The sequence below is a fragment of the Silene latifolia genome, chromosome 7 (genome assembly GCF_048544455.1).
Source record: "Silene latifolia isolate original U9 population chromosome 7, ASM4854445v1, whole genome shotgun sequence".
NCBI classification, from domain to species: Eukaryota; Viridiplantae; Streptophyta; class Magnoliopsida; order Caryophyllales; family Caryophyllaceae; genus Silene; species Silene latifolia.
Genome location: NC_133532.1, coordinates 73117992 through 73134597, shown reverse-complemented (window position 1 = coordinate 73134597; position 16606 = coordinate 73117992). Strand labels below are relative to the sequence as shown.

At 40.1% G+C, this 16606-nt stretch overlaps 1 non-coding gene across 1 annotated transcript; it reads right to left on the bottom strand.

The window, feature by feature from the left end:
- Window positions 1-2280: 2280 nt before the first annotated feature.
- On the bottom strand, window positions 2281-2387 carry LOC141593643 (small nucleolar RNA R71). Its single transcript, XR_012521717.1, has one exon. It is a non-coding gene; the product is annotated as a small nucleolar RNA R71 (small nucleolar RNA).
- Window positions 2388-16606: the final 14219 nt, after the last annotated feature.

The window sequence follows — 16606 nt, the reverse complement described above, 5'->3', positions numbered from 1 at the left end:
ATCAAGGAGAGACAAAATTAGAAGGCCTTTGTACATACTATAGTAGATGGGCAATGATGAGAAAAGATCCTTGCGTCCCCGAGGAAATCCCCAAGGATTTTATGAAGAAAAAGGAAGAAAAGAAGAAGAAACAAGACTGCCCAGCAATCCGTGCGTCTTCCCCAGAAGACGCCTGTCTCCACCACCACAATCCGCCCGTCTTCTCCCCAAGACGCCCGGGCAAAGATTCCAGAAGACGCCCGGGCAGAAACCACCAAATCCGCCCGTCCCGTGCTAAAGACGCCCGGATTCTCAGGCAGACCCATTTCGTCTTCTTCAAGCTTCAAGGAAGGATGCACATCTTTTTCTAGAGACCGGAGTCTCCCTAGAGACCGGAGTATTTCCAAAAAGACCGGCGTTTCCTTAAGTAGGGACTTAATCGTCATTTAAACCCTTAGTTAACCCTAATTCATCCACCTAATCCCCACTATAAATACCCCATTAGTCTAATTAGAAGAGCATGTTCTTCTTAGCAATCTTTAGAGTAGTTAATATCAATCAAATATCTCTTTAATCTTGTAATCAACAATTAATCAAGTTTTAATACAAGTTTTATTTCCTTAATCTCTCTCTTGTTCATCCTTTATTTTGGGTAATTGAAGATTATTTGGGTTATTATTGGGAGATTGACAACCTCTCAATCAAGCATCAAGTACTTCTTTTATTCTTTGCTTTATTATTGGAATCATTAGTAGGTATAATTCTCTTAATCCCTCTTTAATTATTGTTTATCACTTTCATTTATTCATCATGTTTCACTTTGTTGGTATGATTGACAACCTTGCTAGCATGTTCAACATGATAATGAGTGAGTAGTTACTTAGCTAGGGTTAATGGGTAATTAGGGGAAACCAACATGGGGAATAATTCTTGCTTAAATTAATATGCTTTCATAGTTTATTTTCTTGCTTGTTGTGATCTCAACTCATGCACATGTTATGTTTGATGAAATGTGAGCCTATGAATCCTTGCATTTTTTACCTATCACCTATCTTTTCAATGAGACTTGTAAGACATAAACCAACTCAAGTCTCATTAGACCATGCATGTTGTTGAGTAGGGAAGACTAAGTCGACTTGTAGGTGTTGTACAATCTAATCGATTCGGCTCCGGGACCCAAACTTTCCTAGGATTGTAAGATATAAACCAACTCAATCCATCACAACAATAATTGCTTGCTTATAACTTGAGAATATGTTTGTATGATCAATTCCCATGAATCCCCTATGACCCCATGACACCCTAGTGCTTTTTATCAATTGTTTACATCCCTTTTAATTCATCTTGCTTGTTTACTTTCATTGCTATTTAGTTTAGTGATCTTCTACATCAAACCCCAATTGTGACACCTCTTAAGACACCACTAGTTGCAATAGAAATCTCATCTCAATTCCCGTCCCTTGGGATCCGACCTTTACTTGCCTTTTTACTAATTGTAGAGTTGTTTGTGAAGTTATAAATTGTGTTTTGGACTAGGTGCTCCTAACGACAAGTAAACGAAAGATTTAGTAAATCCCGACCAAAAAATGGCGCCAGTACCGGGGACGGTGTTAACTTGATTTAGATTTTCTTATATTGTTATTAGTTGTGTCTTTCTTTGCCTTGAAGAAGTAAAACTCCTCAAGGTTTGTTCTAATTGTTTTCGAGTTGTTTGATATTTTGCATGTCTAGAAGGTCACAAGGTGACTTGTTACCCTTTGATCGTGAAATTGAAAGAACTTTGACAACTAATAGAAGACTTGCTAGAAGAATTTTGAGAGGTATTGGTGAGGTTGTAGATATTCAACCAAATACTATTGAGTTCATCAACCCTTTTGCAAGAGAAGGTGAGGAGAACCTAACACAAAATCCAACACAAAATCAACCCACAATGCCTAAGTTTTCATCACATTCCATACCCACCGAGGAGAACCTACCCAATGGTACTCCCACACCACAACATCTAACCGGAAATTTTATTGCCAAATCCGCATTTATCCAATTAGTCAAAAGAAGCCAATTTGGGGGGATGCCTAGTGAAGACCCTCATTCACATATGGAGACTTTTTGTGACTATTGTGATGCGATTTCTCAATCGGTGTAACTCAAAACCAAATTCGATGGGTCTTATTTCCTTTTTCTCTAATTGGCACAGCGAAACAATGGTTGAAAGGCCTTGATAAGGCTACTCTCGGAATTGATTCTTGGAAAAAGTTGGCTCTAGCTTTCTACAAAAAGTTCTATCCACCGGAAAAGACTAACATGCTAAGAGCTCAAATCACGGGCTTTAAGCAAAGAGATGAAGAATCTTTGTATGAAGCTTGGGAGCGGTTTAAGGGAATTTGTCGCTCATGTCCTCACCATGGACTTAGCGAGTGGTTCTTGGTACAACAATTTTGGAACGGTCTTTATGAAGATTCAAGGAACATTCTCAACATGGGATCAAACGGAATGTTCACCGAAGTTGATGACAATCAAACTTGGAACAAAATTGAGGAAATGGCGGTCCATAACTCACAATATAGTAGACCTCGCAAGGCTACTAGAGGAGGAAAGCATGAAGTGGACTCCATTACTCAATTGGGTGCTCAACTTAGTGCTCACATTGATACCATCAATTTGAAGTTTGAAAAAGCTATGGCTAGACTTGAAGAAGCCTCAAAATCACCAAAGCATCATGTTAATGCCATGACGGCATCTTCATCAATCCCAAGTGGGATATGTGAGAATTGTGGAACTTTGGGACATGACCAAAGTGAATGTAGGGGAACAAATGAACAAGTGAATGCTTTCCAAGCATACAAGAGTGGTACCCCTTATTCAAACTATTACAATGAAAACACCAAATTCCATCCAAATCTCTCATACAAAAGCCAAAATGTTCAAAACCCTCAAACAACATACACCCCACCTCCCATGAGAAACCAAAATCAAAGACCCTTTTACAACCAAAACCAAGGTTACCAAAATCAATCTCCATACAATCAACAAAATGACCAAGGTTTTGATGTTCAAAAAGCGGTCCTCCAAATGCAAAAGAATCAACAAGAGTTTTTCACTCAAATGCAAAAAGATAGTCAAGCAAAGGAAACCACCATCAACAACATCCTAGCTCACACCAAAATGTTGGAAACCCAATTGACTCAACTAGAATCTTCAAGCTCACAAAGACAAAAGGGGCAATTACCACCTCAAAGTAATCCCCCAAGACATGAAACGGTTAGTGCCATTCACTTGAGGAGTGGTACAAGGTATGAAGCACCGAAGAAGCAAGTTGAGGATGAAGTTGTGGAAGCTAGTGACAAAGAAGAAATTGTGCAAAACTCCAAGGATGGAGAACCATCAAAAGAAGAATTTTCAAAGAAAAATGAAGACAAGGTCAAGGAGAAGGAGCCCATTGTGATTAGACTTCCTTTTCCATGTCGTCAAGCCAAGCCCAAATTTGATGACCAACTTGGAAAATTTATGGAAATTGTGAAGAATTTGGAAGTATCAATTCCTTCCACGGAATTAATCAATCACGTGCCGGCCTATGCAAAATACATGAAAGACATCCTCACAAAGAAGAAGTCGATCCGGAAGCTTGATACTATCGCCTTGACTAAGGTGAGTAGTGCAATACTTCAAGGGAGTTCACCTCCAAAACTCAAAGATCCGGGAAGCTTCTCAATTCCGTGTACCATTGGCGACACCACGATCAACAAAGCCTTATGTGATCTAGGGGCTAGTGTGAGTGTTATGCCGTACTCGGTGAGTAAAAGGTTGGGGATGGGAGAGCTTAAATGCACCAATATCACACTCCAAATGGCCGATAGATCGACGAAGACACCATTAGGGATATGGGAAGATGTTCCCATAAGAATTGGGAAATTTTTCATCCCGGTGGACTTTGTCATTGTTGACATGGAAGAAGACTCCAACATTTCAATCATTCTAGGAAGACCTTTTTTACACACCGCGGGTGCGGTGATTGATGTGAAGCATGGAGAGCTCACTCTAGAAGTGGGAGATGAGAGCATAACTTTCAATCTTGACAAGACCATGAGAGCTCCCCGTTTGCATGAACCATGTTTTATGGTTGATCATTATAGCCGGAAGGATGATAGGAAGAAGTCGAAATTCCAATGGAAGAAGAAAATTGAAGATGCTCCATTCAAAGAGCAAGTGAATTGTAGCAAAGAGAGCTTGAAAAGCTCACTAAAGTCAAGCAATGAAGAGGATGGCCTCATTGGCCAAGACAAGAAAGTGGGAGAGTTGTCTCCATCAACTCAAGAGATCTTTAGTGATCAACTAGATGAAGTTTGTGGTCTTTGGGACGATGAGTTTGAAGGGATTTTCAATCCTTATATTGGTAATGCTATCGATCAAGACCGACAACAAGGGCAAGGGTCTATTGAAGATCTTTATCATGATAATGAACAGTCTTTTGATTACTTCTTCAAGGTGTTGAGCAACATCAACAACACCTTGGACATGCCCCCATAACATCTCACTAAGGATGAGAGTTTGGTAGAGTCCTCCCTAAACCACCATTTGTAAATATTTCTAACTCCCTAACTCGCATTTTAATTCTTACATTGCATTTTTGTCATTTTTGGATTTTTTTTTGCTTTGATCAAGATAATTATTGTAACACCCCGGTTTATGAAGGAGCCTTTAGCAAGACATTCCCTAATAAACCGAACTGTTACCATCTCGGTTTCCCGAGGTAGTGAATAACAATTTAAACTCTAAGGCAAATTATATGATTATTTTTAACTTAACTTTTACAAACCTCATTTACATCAAATTACAAGAACTAACATAAATAAGAGTGAAGGTCTTCTAGATGATGATCTAGCTACTAAGTCGTCTGATCCAGTGTCTCACGCCCATCCAGCTCCCGTTCTATCTCTAAACCTGTCAAGTCTGCTCGCCAATATTTGGGTCATCACAGGTGTTCACGAATACACAGGGTCAACCACGAGGTTGAGTAGGGAAAACAATTAAACAACAAAAATATGATATGCATGATCCTCCGTCACCTCCATCTCCATCTCAACTCATATATCATAGCTCATATCTCAAAACCCAGACAACCCAGCCATACCGATCCCCGGTAGACTATATATATCGACCGTAGCCGATCTGCCAGCTCGCAGCTGAGGACACCAGGGCAAGTCCTGCAGAACCCGCCTGGGCCTTATCACAACATCCTCATCAACACACCATATCACGTCAACATCCTCCATCTCCAATGCATATGAATGCTCAACAGTAAACAATGCAATACAATATGTATATCAATGAATGAAATCATGCCAGCTACCAATGTTGTGATAACACACTTCAACACGAACAGTTCAGTCAACCATCTCATAGCGTAACCAACAACCACGAATCAAGTCACGTTCACAACTTGGTCATATGAAACACAAACAAGTCAACACAATTCAATAACACGATAAGAAGTCAAGTGTATTTCCCTACCTCGGTACTGCAGTCAAATAATCGGGTGTCCAGTAATATTCCACAACAATGCTCCCTCTGAAAGATAATTAAATGATAAACAATCACTTAACTATTCCCGTTCCCAAAATAGAAGTTATTAAAAATAGAATTTCTTAAAATGGAAACTTTCCCGATATAGTAACTTTCTCTTTTAACAAACCCGACTCAAAACCCGTCTTTAATTATTTAAATAACTCGGGAATTAAATTAAATAAATTATTTAGAAGACTCGAGAATTAAATTAATTAATTAAGAATACGATAAATTAACGAATTATAACGATTAAACTATGAAAACCCGTTTCAAAACAATTCGAATAACCCGTCATCAACCACCATCCCTTCACACGTGTTCCCACGCTCCCACGCGCCACCACTAGGCCGTGTCGACCACCACCCAATCCCCCACACCGACCCGACCACCAACGACCACCCCCATCTGGGTCGACTCCGCCGGCGAGTCAAACCATGGCCGTCTTTTGGCCTGGTTCAACGCCGTGCCTCACCAACCACCCCCTGGTCTCTCCTTACCACCACCGCAACCAACACCTATTCCCCGCCAACCCTCCACCGACCTGCTCGCCGTCGGCCCCACGAATCCAGGCGACATGGCGCCGCCGTTTCGACCTCCCCCGAGTCCACGGTGGCGCCACCCCAATCCTAACCATCTAACTCACCAAACCCGCATCTTAAACCCGTTTGCTACCCCCTCGGTCGCCGCCTCTCCCGCCAATACCACCACCTAAGACCACCCCAACAACCACCAAGTCACTCGTCTCACACCACTCTACTCCTATACCCCTTCAACAACCACCAAAAACGCCCCTATAAGACACGAAACAACGACCAATAACTCGACGAAAGAGGAGAAGGGTTGTGCTCTTACCTTTCCTGCCGCCACAGCCGCCACCAGGGTTGCCACCGGACGTCGACAACCACCCCTAGATCTTCCCTGCTGTGACGTCAACACCCACACTCACTCTCCCTCTCTCGATTTGCGTGAAGGTTGAGAAATGCGCCGTTGGAAAGAGGTAGGCGGGTGAGGGAGTAGGGTTTGTAATGTTAGGGTAGAATTAGGTTAAATTTTAGGTTAGATGGTAAATTGGTCATGGGTAAACGTGATTGGGTAAGTGGGTAAATGTTATGGGTCCGCGTGGTTGGTAAAAGAATTAGTTAACGTGATCTCATTCAGTTAAACCCGTCTTGACAAGCTTACGAATAACTCGATCCTACGATATCAATACGACCAGACAATTACTCGACTCAAAAAAACAATATAAAATACGGGGTATTACAGTCTTCCCCCCTAAAAATGAACTTCAACCCGAAGTTCGCTCATCTACCAAACCTCCAAGCATCGCCGTGGTTACCAAAACAGATTTTCTAGTACAAGAACTCATGAACTTAAGCGGGTGAAACGGAATGTTACATTCTACCCTCCTAAAAACAAAGTTACGTCCCGGAACTCACTTCATGCAAACATCGTTCACCTCAAACTATCAGAGCACCATACCAGTAGTTTAATTACACGACATAGAGAACTCATTGGTATGGGTACCACGCAACGAAACATCAGCTTGAACAAAACCACGGTCTACAATTTGATCAAAACCACAATCTATAAACAAGTGCAATATAAACATTGAGATTTTACAATCCTACCCAACTAAAAACATGGTTACGTCCTCGTAACCTCTTTTCAACTTTCATATCCCTATTTACAAAATCACTGTCAACAACATGTAACAAAAAAAAAAACACATGATAAAAGATTGTGCAGTAACATTAACTTCGAAAACAAGGTTTTATTATGGAATTAACTGATTGTCAACAAGTAACACTTATTACTTAGCTCATGCTTGACTTAAAATACGACATCAAACTAAAGAACAACAAGAAGGAGCCAAAGGTTCACACGGTTTCACAACAGACCGATCATGGTGTCACTAACCCTAACCTACAGTCCTAGGTCGCGCTTACTCTGGTTCTGGTGACTTCTATGTCATTCCTTTCTTGGTTCACCTCTTCCCCAAGTCCGGTTTGGGTGGTTCGGTCGTACTTTCGGCATCGTGGCACATTAGCATAAAATTCGTATCTCGGAGTCGCCGATATGAAGTCAAAGGTATGCTCGGGCGGGTATCTGGCCCCGCCGCAGTAATTGGGGTCACGGCATAACCTCACGCAATGGGTGGACAACTCTCTCATATAGAAGTGTTTGCTGTCCTTTAGTATGCCAGAGTCAGGAATAGTATCGATAAGGGTATATGCTCTTAACTGAGTATTAGTTAAGTACTCAGGATGTCCATTATGGCCATACTTGTCCATGGCAGCACAAAGTTTCTCACAATGCTCATTGAAGTCAGCATCAAGTGACATGTAACAGTCTCTCGGGTGTACATTGTAGGGATCCATCCTACAAGTGGAAAGTTAAACAAATTAAGACACAAGGGTGTTACCGTAGAAGGGTGTTAAGATAAAGGATTCATTCACGAGGTTTAAGTGTGCGAAGAAAAAAAAAATTTATATAACAAGTTTTCAGGGTAACTGTTGTAGTACCAGGGTTTTGGTCAACCCAAGATCATCACAGTTCGCATTATCTACCAGAGAACAACAACCTTAGAAAGATCAACCGCAAGGATACACGTAAACCAGCATACAATCTAACATTGACCCCACCAAATTCCTCTCCCAAGTCAAAACTATTACTAATTCCGAACAATTGAACCATATGTGTATTCATTCCGCCCTACTACTAATAAATCACCAGGAGTATTAAAACATGCGGTACATATGCACTACTTAACACCTTGAAACCATAGAAAACATAACACGTAATCAAAACCATTTGACTCATCAGACATGCAACACGAATTAGTCGATTTGTATGATATAAATTCTGAAAACATATTTCCCAATAAAAGTAACAACATATGATTTATGACAACAACAACATTACTTCCATATCACACATGTGTTTAACATTTTAGCAACCATATCGTTCAATTGTGTCCAACAACTTAGTATAACTCATTTTCAGCAAAACAAATGATATCGCATACATAGTTTAAACATATACATTTGCCATCATATACTTTGTAGAACACTAGCTATAATAAAAGATTAGCAACTTGAACAACTTCTCTGATTTGCACGACTTAAATAATTAGGCAACTCGTAGGCTCAATTAAACGTAACTATAACGGCTATCATTTAAACCAATGCATAACATGTGAATCATCAAAGGGTTATCCCATTATAATTGCCAACATAGCTATTTTAAACGATCTTTATTAGAATATAATTGATAGTAACGACTCGAGTATATAGATATGCCAAATGTCGGGTTATATCAAACAGTTTCCTTCATATCACGGTCATACAATTGCAAGAATCACTTTAGCTTTTACGACAATATAATAACGAACACATTCAATAAGGAATAACAACACTGTTTATGATTATGTCATAGGTTTAGGTTCAACTGAAATAATTTAATGTGATGAAAGCAATAAGTATATCTATAGGCAAACAGACTCGCATAAAGGACCTTAGAACTCAGATGACATCCTACATGAGTGATCATTCAGACATACTCATTACTACCATCCATGTGTAAACATTTAAACATAGTTACTATAACAATTCATGCGAGTATATTAGAACAATCAAGTTACCATTTAACGCCATCAACTTTACCAAGATATGACCTTACAGTTTGATATTTACATATATCCGACCACTATGCAAATATGATGAAGACACCAGAGGTATTACAACACGCCAAACGTATGTAAATTATGCAAACAACTAGACTCGTATAAAATATTTCAGCCTCGATTAAGAATCGAATTAAGCTATTCAATTTCACCCATACCATCATGCCAACAATGTTATCAACTAAACTTTAATTTTATCACTTGTTAAGATACATAACTACTGAACATACGTGCTACTGTCATCATATAAAACATTATAAGGTCACCTTAATAAGGTTCATGAAATAACCAGACAATTATATGAAAACTCAACATAGAACGCACATTTTACAGGTCATGATTCACGTTGTAACTTTCAGAAAAAAAAATCACGAATAAATAGCCGTTCAACGTAAACTTGAGTTATATTACTTTTCATAACATACAGAGAGTTAATAATTCGTGATAAAAGAATGAGATCCAAAGTTCAAGAATTCAATTTTTAAAGGATTTTGCAACTCAGTTGGTCCAAACAAGTATGTGACAGCAATTGGTCCGAAACATGGGTCAGTTTGCAAAACTTACCATTTAATATAGAAACATCAAAAATTTTCGTGGCTTATCAATTTGAAAACGTATGCGAACCTTCTGGTCGATGGAGTTGGAATTATGCAAAAATCATTTATACAAATTAAATGAGGATTTTTACAAAATCGTTGGTCAAAACATCACTGCACAGGAACTTCCTGACCACAGCCCACTAAAATATTTATTACTCCTAATCCGTATATCCTATAAACATGGAACCAACGCCAAATGAACACTAACTCATGAGGCTATCTCTCATAAAATTTTCATCCATAGAAATTAAACAGAAAAGAGATGGCAGTAAGGTCAATTAAAGAGTAAAATCAAACAAAACGAGTTTCAGCACTAGGTTATTCTTTACTATGTTGCAAGCTCTTATGAACATACTATGTATACTAACCCATCCCAACTTAAATCTCACCCTTTGTACTTACGTAAACATCTATCCCATAGAATCCCTTCGCATCTCGATCTACTCCTTACATCTAAATCACGATTGCTATGACTAGAAACATGCAATTCAATAGTGTTTCTAGTTACTATCACAAGACTATACTAGCATGGCTTTGGGATCACATAACCGCATATCACTAGACATAATAGTATTATCAGCACATCATTTAACATCCACCTAGGTAAATATCATCGACTCACAATTACTTTCACGCTCACGACTACCACAATCCAACACTTCATTGATTATCAACCTGAACACGAGAATTTTATTTCTCATCTCCATAGCATCATATGATCACGTCATCATTCATACAAAATACTTACCGCAACGTTATCCTGTGGCATGGTTAGAATACATGGGTCTCAAGGTGTACATCCACCCGATTATATCCAAGGTTTTCCTTCTAACTACCCCATTCACTCGATTTCTCTCGGGTTACCTGGTTCAAAACTGAGAGGGCAAAAGAGTACGCATTAAGGGCGCCTTCTTAACCGCACTGTGAGCTCCTCCTAGCGCTTTATTCCCGGGGTTCATTTTATTTAGACACATCCTACGTTCATTGGGTTCATTGGTTTAGGCCTGAGGATCGTTCGCTCTGATACCACTTTGTAACACCCCGGTTTATGAAGGAGCCTTTAGCAAGACATTCCCTAATAAACAGAACTGTTACCATCTCGGTTTCCCGAGGTAGTGAATAACAATTTAAACTCCAAGGCAAATTATATGATTATTTTTAACTTAACTTTTACAAACCTCATTTACATCAAATTACAAGAACTAACATAAATAAGAGTGAAGGTCTTCTAGATGATGATCTAGCTACTAAGTCGTCTGATCCAGTGTCTCACGCCCATCCAGCTCCCGTTATATCTCTAAACCTGTCAAGTCTGCTCGCCAATATTTGGGTCATCACAGGTGTTCACGAATACACAGGGTCAACCACGAGGTTGAGTAGGGAAAACAATTAAACAACAAAAATATGATATGCATGATCCTCCTTCACCTCCATCTCCATCTCAACTCATATATCATAGCTCATATCTCATAACCCGGACAACCCAGCCATACCGATCCCCGGTAGACTATATATATCGACCGTAGCCGATCTGCCCCTCAATGAGGACACCAGGGCAAGTCCTGCAGAACCCGCCTGGGCCTTATCACAACATCCTCATCACCACACCATATCACGTCAACATCCTCCATCTCCAATGCATATGAATGCTCAACAGTAAACAATGCAATACAATATGTATATCAATGAATGAAATCATGCCAAACTACCAATGTTGTGATAACACACTTCAACACGAACGATTCAGATCAACCATCTCATAGCGTAACCAACAACCATGAATCAAGTCACGTTCACAACTTGGTCATATGAAACACAAACAAGTCAACACAATTCAATAATACGATAAGAAGTCAAGTGTATTTCCCTACCTCGATCGCTTAGTCAAATAATCGGGTGTCCAAAGAATATTCCACAACAATGCTCCCTCTGAAAGATAATTAAATGATAAACAATCACTTAACTATTCCCGTTCCCAAAATAGAAGTTACTAAAAATAGAATTTCTTAAAATGGAAACTTTCCCGATATAGTAACTTTCTCTTTTAACAAACCCGACTCAAAACCCGTCTTTAATTATTTAAATAACTCGGGAATTAAATTAAATAAATTATTTAGAAGACTCGAGAATTAAATTAATTAATTAAGAATACGATAAATTAACGAATTATAACGATTAAACTATGAAAACCCGTTTCAAAACAATTCGAATAACCCGTCATCAACCACCATCCCTTCACACGTGTTCCCACGCTCCCACGCGCCACCACTAGGCCGTGTCGACCACCCCAATCCCCCACACCGACCCACCCACCAACGACCACCCCCATCAATCGTCGACTCCCGCCGGCGAGTCAAACCATGGCCGTCTTTTAGCCTGGTTCAACGCCGTGCCTCACCAACCACCCCTGTTCTCTCCTTACCACCACCGCAACCAACACCTATTCCCGCCAACCCTCCACGACCCGCTCGCCGTCACCCATGAATCCAGACGACATGGCGCCGCCGTTTCGACCTCCCCCGAGTCCACGGTGGCGCCACCCCAATCCTAACCATCTAACTCACCAAACCCGCATCTTAAACCCGTTTGCTACCCCCCCGGTCGCCGCCGCCTCTCCCGCCAATACCACCACCTAAGACCACCCCAACAACCACCAAGTCACTCGTCTCACACCACTCTACTCCTATACCCCTTCAACAACCACCAAAAACGCCCCTATAAGACACGAAATAACAGCCAATAACTCGACAGAAAGAGGAGAAGGGTTGTGCTCTTACCTTTCCTGCCGCCACAGCCGCCACCAGGGTTGCCACCGGACGTCGACAACCACCCCTAGATCTTCCCTGCTGTGCCGTCAACACCCACACTCACTCTCCCTCTCTCGATTTGCGTGAAGGTTGAGAAATGCGCCGTTGGAAAGAGGTAGGCGGGTGAGGGAGTAGGGTTTGTAATGTTAGGGTAGAATTAGGTTAAATTTTAGGTTAGATGGTAAATGGGTCATGGGTAAACGTGATTGGGTAAGTGGGTAAATGTTATGGGTCCGCGTGGTTGGTAAAAGAATTAGTTAACGTGATCTCATTCAGTTAAACCCGTCTTGACAAGCTTACGAATAACTCGATCCTACGATATCAATACGACCAGACAATTACTCGACTCAAAAAAACAATATAAAATACGGGGTATTACAATTATCATTTTTGAGAGAAGCGAGGGAGGGACTAATGATTCAATTGATGTGTAGTGCTCTAGCTTAGTGTGGGGATAGCAATTGCCTAGGCTATTCATGCCTTAGTAGTGCCCCCACAATGAAGAACACGAGTTTTGAAGAATGAAAAATGACAAGGGATATGCAAGTACACGGATGGACTGAATCCGGGTAAAATAGGGAGAATCCGAGCGGCTTCAAGGGAATCCGCCCGTCTTCAGGCAATCCGGGCATATTTTTCAGAATCCGCCCGTCCATCTGAGCTGAGAATTTTGAAATTTTGGGACTGTTTGTAAATCCGAGCGTCCCGAAGGAAACACACCCGTCTTCCCCTGCAATTCAAAATTTTTCGGGTCTTTTATAAACCCCATCCCCCATTCATTTCTTCATTCCTTCATTCAAAACACTACCCATAAACCCCAAAACTCAAAACCCTCATCCTCTCCATCACCAAAACAAGATTTCCTCAACCACATTCATCAAAATCAAATCAAAACATCCTTCTAACAACAATTAATCACTCCTCTTTCAACAAAAATCAAACCAAGCACCAAAATCTTCAACCTTTGAGTCGATTTTTGAAATTATAAAGGCAAAGCCTTTCACCTTAAAATCGATTTGGGTATACTTGGAAATTGAAGATTTTCACTCTTTTCTTGGTTCAATCATCAATGGCAAGGACAAAAGGAGCAACTAAGGCACTTAAGGCAAAGGCACTATCAACAAGACAAAAGAGTCTTCAAGCAAAGAAAGCCTCATTGGCTATGGTGGTAGCTAGCTGAAACTTGGAAGTGCAACAACAACAACCTCCCTTGGAAGCAACAACATCAACAACTCCGGAAATTGGTCAACTTTCGAACTACCCGGAGGTAATTTTCATCTCTAACTCCCATAGGGAAACATTTACCAAGTATGCTAGAAAATCCTTTCTATCCACCAAGTTTATTTGTGAAGATGCCTTGAATAAGTTGGGTGTCCTTGAGCAAACTAAAGCCTTCTTTGAAGCCATGGGGTTGGGAAAATTGTTTGCTACAAAAGAATTGACATACCCCTCCCTTACCTTAGAATTCTTGAGTTCTTTGAAAGTTACTAAGGTAGATACTAGGGAAAACATCGAGTTTCGCCTTGCAAATGTGAATAGGCGCATCACCTTTGAGGAATTGGGTAAAGCATTGGGTCTTAGTGATTCACATAGTTATTTCAAGAATCCCGGAAAGTATGACCCCGCTCCTCTTTGGGAGGCGATTTTCGGAAGGAAATTTGAGAACTATCATGCTAGTCGCGCTCTATTATTCCACCATCCGGGCATTAGAGTGTGGCATAAGGTCATCGGGAATACCATCATTGCAAGAAAAGACACCAACCACTTTACCAAGCTCGATTGTGTTCTTCTTGAGTCGGCCTTAAATATTGGAAGGGAATTCACCAAGCCTTTCAATTCTCTAAGGCTTTTGGTGGATAGATGGCTAAATGTTGATTGTGGGAAGCAAGACACCACCGTTATTGTAAATGGAGGTCTAGTCACTCTTTTGGCTAAGTACTTTGATCCGAATTTCAACAAGGATAGCAAGTATGTGGTGAAAAAGAGGGGTCATATCATTGATATGGATGCTATGATTAACAAGTACAAGTGGGTCACTCATAACCCTCACCTATAAACCGTGTATAGGAATGAATTAGGGTAGACTTTTCTTTTCTATTTTTCTCGGCCCATAACCGAAATAAGGAGTATCCTTTCCTTATTTTTGGTTATTCCAAAAATGTATAAAATGTGTTAAATTGTCATCTAGTGAGGATCGAACCCATGACCTCTTGGTTTGTGTACCCTCACTATTACCACTATGACACATTCAACTTGTTGATATTAAATATAACCGATTACATTTAATTACGAATTAACAGATTAATTCGTCCAAGCTAACATTACATACATTTAATTAAATATAACTTATTATATTTAATTTACGAATTCACAGTTAATTCGTCTCAACTAATATTATTTAATCTTCATTAAATAATTGTCTCATCAACACATTGACTAACTGTTTAGTCATATTAGGCATCAATGTGATCATATTTCTATAACCACATCTCTCAAACACATCCTATAGGTGTGACCTTTAGGGACCAGTTGATCACCGCCATCTGTATGATAATAACGTCAAACTTTCTAGCAAGCCAACCGTTATTAGGTAAACGTTAATCAACTGATTAAATATACGAAGTATACCCTTGTGAACCTGTAAGAGATTTACAAATGTTATCACACTAATTTGTGGAGGACACAAGCTCCAACAAACTCCCACTTGTCCTCACAAGTGTATGTGCGATAACCGATTCTCATATCCTAAAATTTCTCCCACTCAATGTAAAAAAATTTGCAAATCCGTATTCACAAAGGTCGTATTTTACAAGCGATCATCATCAAGAGTGGTTTCCCCGACTAGAGAGTAACTTAACTGATAAACGAATCAACATTCGAGCATGGCCATGCATTTCAGTTACAACTCCTCGAGTGGCCCTGAGAAATAACTATACCTGATAAGGGTTGGATATTTTCCTCAATTCGAATCCTGCAGATGTAAGCACAGTATGAAATGACCCGAAAAAATCTACTTAGCCTCCGATTCTGGCAGACATCGTGAGAAAGAAACCAAAGTCACCCAAAAACTGCCTTAATCTCAAGAGACAGTCGATAGTCAAAAGAATCGACTCTAGGAACACAATGGATGTCCTATCCACGACCTGGCACCGAATGTTATTAAACATTTAGGACTCCATTACGTTGTCACAAAAAGTTGTCCTACGAGGTATCGTTATAATCTCGCATCTGTGATCGATCAGTCAACCGTTTGACTTATGGCTCGTTGAACCCACCATCAATCGACTGCACAATATAATAGCCGGAGTTATCATCTCACATTGGCGATTACGGACCAAAACAAATATAATGTAATTCAGTTCACTTTGTGGCGTTCAATGTTGTCAGTACAATCCACATGAAAAACAAAATATTATATATAAAATGATGAAGTTATAAATAGTATATATGAAAAATATAATATATCAAATCCATAATCAAGTACTACAACTCAGGAACGCGTTTAATTCCCATGGAATTAACGTGCCCTACATTCTTATCATAATTCAACGGTTTAGTGAGAGGATCCGCGATGTTATCATCCGTCGCAATCTTGTCTATCACTATTTCCTCTTGCTCCACATAATCACGGATCAGGTGAGCTTTCCGATGTACATGTCTAGATTTGTTGCTAGACTTTGGCTCCTTAGCCTGGAAGATGGCACCTCTATTGTCACAATAGATGGTGATCGGGTCATTTGAACTAGGAACTACCGTAAGTCCTTGTAAGAATTGACGCATCCATATCGCTTCCTTTGTTGCCTCCGAAGCGGCATAGTACTCGGATTCAGTAGTAGAATCTGCTACAACACTCTGCTTGGAACTCTTCCAGGTGACCGCAAAGACCATTAAGAGTGAAGACGAACCCGGACTGAGATTTTGAATCATCTCGATCCGTTTGGAAGCTAGCATCTGCATAACCGATTGCGCATAGCTTA